We start from the raw sequence: 5,664 nt of genomic DNA, 5'->3' as shown, positions 1-5,664 counted from the left end.
CACCAGGTCTCAAAGGCCTCTAGAAGATTTCTAGTACCGAGTGTGCCAGCACCTTACTCGTGTATACACGTTGGTGGCCGGACAGACTGTGGTTTGAAAATATATGTAGATACATATATTTTCTAACCCCAGTCTGTCCGGTCACCCACGTCCATACACGAGTAAGGTGCTGGCACACAAGGTCCTAGGAATCTTCTGGAGGCCTTTGGGGGCTGGTGTGTAGCATTGCACTTGGCCAAGTATCCGCCCCCACCAGGCACACGGGGGGAGCATTATCAGGGACTACGGATGGTACCCACCCCAGACATGATAAGAAATACCAAAACATTGAGGGTATAATTTTGTTCGAAAGCACGAATACGGTACAGATGGATGATTGGCCATATATCTTTCTGATCCTGTCTTGGGATACAGCCCCACCCCTCTGCAATACCCTGAGCAATGTAGAACAGGGTACCTCGCTGTGCCGTGCAAAATATTTAGCATCTCCAAAGTCTCACAGAATTTCACTCGTTGCACTAGAAAAGCGGTGTTTAGGTTAGTATGATATTCTAGGAAATCTTATCTGCGGTCCATATACTAGTAGAGTCGGCCTTCTGAACCGGATGTAACTTAGAAAACCTATACCAAAAGAGGAAGACAGGGCGAAAGATAAAGATTGGAAAGGAAAGATAGAGCTACCGGTAGGGGACACTGGATGATCAGGAAGAATGATAGACGAGGGTAAGCAAACTGTAATTAGCAAAATACTGTGGATAAATTAACACCCTCCATGAAATCATAGGGCAAAGCTAGGTTAACAACTTTACAGAAATGTGAGCCTTGCTTGCTGCCTTTATGCAAAGTATAAAAGTATATTTAGATGAAGTTAGCTGACTTTCCTAACCCTGACAACCGCCATTGACATCCCTACTATTGAGCGGTAACTTATGGTGTACTGTACGGGCAACGGCCCAAGTTGTTGAAGATGTGTTAGCAGAATCTAGGGCATGGGAGTTTTTGTAATGAGGGTAAACTAGACCCTACACAACTGTTTGTTTGTATAATAATTATGATAATTAGGACTAGCAGGCGAGAAATAAAGAGAAACAAAGTTCTGTCATGCTTCCATCTTCGTCATTCAACACCGATGGAAAGCCACTTAGGATTTCCAGCCTTTCCCATCACCCGAAAGGATGGAAGGAAAGTATCAGAAAGGGAATAAGGCCGTGTTTGGCTCGCTTCGATTTGAGATGGTCATGATTGAGATAGCAGGATACTTGGCTTGACAATATTTCCAAATCATGATCTCAAATCATGATTTGGGAAAATTTTAGATTATGAGGGTGGTTTATTAAATTACGGTACAAGGCCTATTGTCATGATGTGGAAGCTAAATAGAATGCATCATATCATAATAATATTATGATATATCGTAGTTTAGGAAAACCACAGTTGATATGCCCTACTTCTTTACTCAACTTCCTAAAATAACCCCAAACCGTGATTTGGAAATTTGAAAGTTTTCGATGGTGTTTGGTGGAGGGCGGTTAGCGAATCGTGATTTCAGATCATGGTCCGAAATCATGATTTCAAATTCCGGCTATCTCAGATCACAGACCAAACAGTCCGTCCGTAAGCTCCCATTCCCCTGAATAATACGGGCACCATCCCTCGCCATTTTTATGGGTACCCCACTGTTCCGGATGGGATCCGTGAAAATTGGGCATCCAGAATAGCGGTTGTGACATATACCATTAACCAGTATCGTATTTCCAATTCTCCTACCGGTAATCAAACTAAGCCGATCATGATCTGGAGTATCGTACAAACCGTAAGTGGATTTCAAGAGTTTCAACGGCGCTCATAGCGGTCAGGGAGCGCCCGAAGACAGGGATTCACTAAACGCCCGGCGAAAAACCCGTGCCTATCCGAGAGCCCATGCAATTCACGACCCCTGCTCTCGGGGGCCGCTTTTCCGCCACCTGTGCAAGGATTCGAAGGCGTTATCTTCGCTTACGCGTGCTAAATTGCTTATTTGACCAGACTTGCGCGATAGCCGATACAATACTGTACAGTAGTAGACGCAATCGGTAAGCTCCCGCCATTCTCGCCAGGGAGGCGCGGCACTTCGATTTATTTTGATGGAGGAGACGAATGAAAGTTGAGAAGGTGATATTTCATGATAAAGCCAAGTCAATATAATGACCCCGTCTACAATTTCAAATTGGCAAGTGCTGTCTCGAGCACTGTGCTCAAGCAGGTCCAAACGTGTGCTCTATCCAACTGCTGCTCTTGGGACCTTGAGAGCTTTTGGCGCCACTTAGTGCCTGCTTGTATCTGAAAATAAGTGCCCGGAAATAGGGGCCGTGAATTGTTGCGGGCGCTCAGATACGCACGGATTGTTTTTTTGCCAAACCTTTCGCCAATCCCCGTTTTCGGGTACCGGTACTTATTTCCTAGGACAAGTGTCGTTCACTTTGCTCTGCCCGCTCGCCTGATTTCCCGCTCCTTGACGGAGGCCTGCCCGCATACATCCCGTCTGTGTTTGGGGATACTACCGTAGTCGATATTCTATACGCTTCCATGGAGGAGGTTTAGAAACTGACAATCAACTCCCCCTTTTCGATGCATCACTGGAGTTGGAGCCTGCGGTCCGGTCGAGTGGGTAGGGTGGGCTCCCCCACGTCCACGTGGGGTAGCTAATTTACCATGTTGATGATACACTTTATAAGCTTAACATTGATTACGAGAACCGCAAGCCACCTGCACATCGATAACTATTCACACAGAAGTGAGCTATTGTACTAGTACTGTACTCGAGTACTCCCCCAAGTCTTTCTAGCTAGGGAGATAGCCGAGACCTTGCACTTGGGTACTTTTACCAAGCAAGAAGCACTCGAGTGTCTCGAAACAGGGATTTAAGGAATATACCGGTAGTCAAGCAGCTTGACTTGTCCCGGGCGAGAGGTAGTTGGGTACGAGTACCTGTACCTGAACACAGGGGGGGCACGTCTTTGTATTGGCTCTCAGATGCAGATATTTTGCTACAAGTACCATACTCGTACAGCACTCGCAGTGGGCAAGAAGTACTTGTACGGCACTCGCAAACATGGATTCACAAAATATATCGCAAAAAATCCGTGCGTAACTGAGCGAGCATCTATGAAAGTTCATGATTCCTTGCTTTTGGGAACACCCCCCCGGCTAAGCGGCACGTGTACTGTACAGTACTCGAGTACTACGGTAGGATTGCAAGAACATGACCTTCTACTCGTATTTGAGTAATGCAGAACAAGAACAGGCGCCAGCCAATTAGCTCACTGAAACTACAGATTCCGAAATGGCATCTACAAGTAAATAGGGTTTGTCGGAGTACCCGTGGGGGTACCCCTTCTACCCGAACACTCGCTGCAAGCGGGCCCTAACTACCGGCACCAGAGTAGATTTTCCCCTTTGCATTGTCCTGTGCCGGAGAATACCAAGTGGTTTCCTTGTGGACCGTGGATTGCATTCGAGTAATGGCTTTTTGTCCACTCTCGTGGGAAGCAATCCACGAAACACTCCTAAAACCTGCTGCGAACAAGGAAGGTCACTTGTCACAGCAACTGCCGGAGCCATCTTGTCGGAAGGAGCGGACCCGCTAGCGCAAGGGGTGGGGGGAGAAGGGATAACCCGGGAAGATGGCTGATCGAAAAAGGGTTGAAGTTGGTCGTAGCTTAATACTCGTACTCGAGTGCATAGCAGGCCGGGGTGTCCCTGTGAATTCTTGGTAAAAAGCAAAACAAACACCCGGAGCGCCCTCTCAAGTCCCTACTTCTACTTCTGTCAAGCAGGTTCCCGTGGGGACAACTGATATGATGCCCGCCAAACCAAGAATACCGTAGGGGAATGTAATGCCCATGGTGGTAGAATGCTACTCGTAGTGGATGTTTTCAGTAGCTCAGCTCCTGTTCGGGGACGGTGAAATCAGGGGTCTACGGATGCTATCATAAACCAATTCTTGTCTTGGCATCACGGGAAACATCACAGTGGATACCGACCGATATCTCGATTAATGTCTACTATGGGTCAGGAGGTTGATCTTTTCCAAGTTTATAATCTTTACCACGCAGGGTTATCACAGCATTTCGGCTTAGGGAGATGCCGCTTCGAATTCAAGCTCTCATTCTTCCAACACCCCACACAGCTCTCTATCTGCTGGTCGATTCGATTCACGAAACTCACGAACCTAATTGAATAGAGTTGGGTTGTCATCATGATCCCGAGTTATTCAACTGAAGCTCTGCCCGGTTCTAAACAATCACCGACAAGTCTTATCCTAAGCACTTCCACAATAAGGTAAGATGTTTGTATATCTTGCTGTGCTATCCCCTTGACTGATGGAATGGTGAAAGGTGTTATGCCATCCCAATAATATTGAATTTGGCACCTTTTCAGTGCCTAAGTCACTATGTTAGTTAATAAGCAACATTTGTTAATTACCACAGATTCGCAGATGTGCAGGCTTTAGACCGTAGCTGATTATTAACTATATGGTTGTAGCTACGCACATTATCGCTGAAGAATACTGAGGCAGCGCCTTAGTCATCTCAGTCTTACACATGGCGAGGACTTGTTCCTTTTTTTTTTTTTTTTTTGTGGAGATGTTTACTTGTGGGGTGGAGGAAGTTAAGGTACTCGTACAGTACAAGCACTCAACATCACATCACTTTTGAAACCTTTTGACTTCCCTTCACTGCCCTTGGCGGGCATCCTATCAGTTTTCCGAAAAAAGGAAAAGAAAAAACCCCCCAATCTATCTCCACCGTACGAGTACAGAGCTCTACCGCACAAGTATCTTGTGCGAAGACCCCGAGCATCAGAGCTCGAATTTGGTATGGGGCCTCGGATGTACAGTACTAGTACTGGCCATACCAATTTTTAATACTTGCGTTCGAGCTGTACGGTAAGGGTGCCGGTCGTGCTTCGTGCCTGGGTACCGGTATCACCTGTACGTAGGGGGTAGGGGAAGTACAGTACTCGAGTGCGGTAATGGCGAATGTGGCTAACAGAATATCTGTGTTTGGCAGCCAAGACTCAGCCATTCTTTTTCCTATCATGTCCGTGGATACAGTAATTTAGACTGCAAGTACAAAGTGCTGGCTCGAGAACTCTCCTCACCCGACAACACCTTTGATGACACAACAGTTTACGCAGGAGTGAAAATTTTCAATGTTTCTGTTCCTGCACTGCCAGCGATGGATACACGTGGTGATTGAAAATTTTACTCCCCCCTCAACCAGAGCTTCCATTCCTCTGTCGGTTATAAATTATTCTCTTTCCTATGTTGGTTCTTTTTTTTTTTTTGGTTTGTTTGTTTGTTTTGTTTAGTTTTCTTTTTCTATTTCCTCGTTTTGCTGTTTGCGGCGACCTTTGGTGAGAGATGAGATACAGTACCGCACACGTAGCCGTATTCGCAATAATTGACAACATTAACTTTTCATAAATGGTGGCAGAAGCCAGCCAAAGCCCTAGAACACACACACCCTGTCCCACCTGTGTGTGACTGTCGAACGGTGTCTTCTTAACCAACAGATCACTTTCGAGTATCCACGGGGGTCTGCCCGCCAGCCCTTGTCCCTTGGGACCCACAGGTTGTTTGGGGGCGTGCCCAATTCGGGGGGGGGGGGGGGGGAAAAGGGA

This window comes from Tuber melanosporum (assembly GCF_000151645.1).
Source record: "Tuber melanosporum whole genome shotgun sequence assembly, scaffold_20, strain Mel28".
NCBI classification, from domain to species: domain Eukaryota; kingdom Fungi; phylum Ascomycota; class Pezizomycetes; order Pezizales; family Tuberaceae; genus Tuber; species Tuber melanosporum.
Note: the sequence above shows the minus strand (reverse complement) of the source record.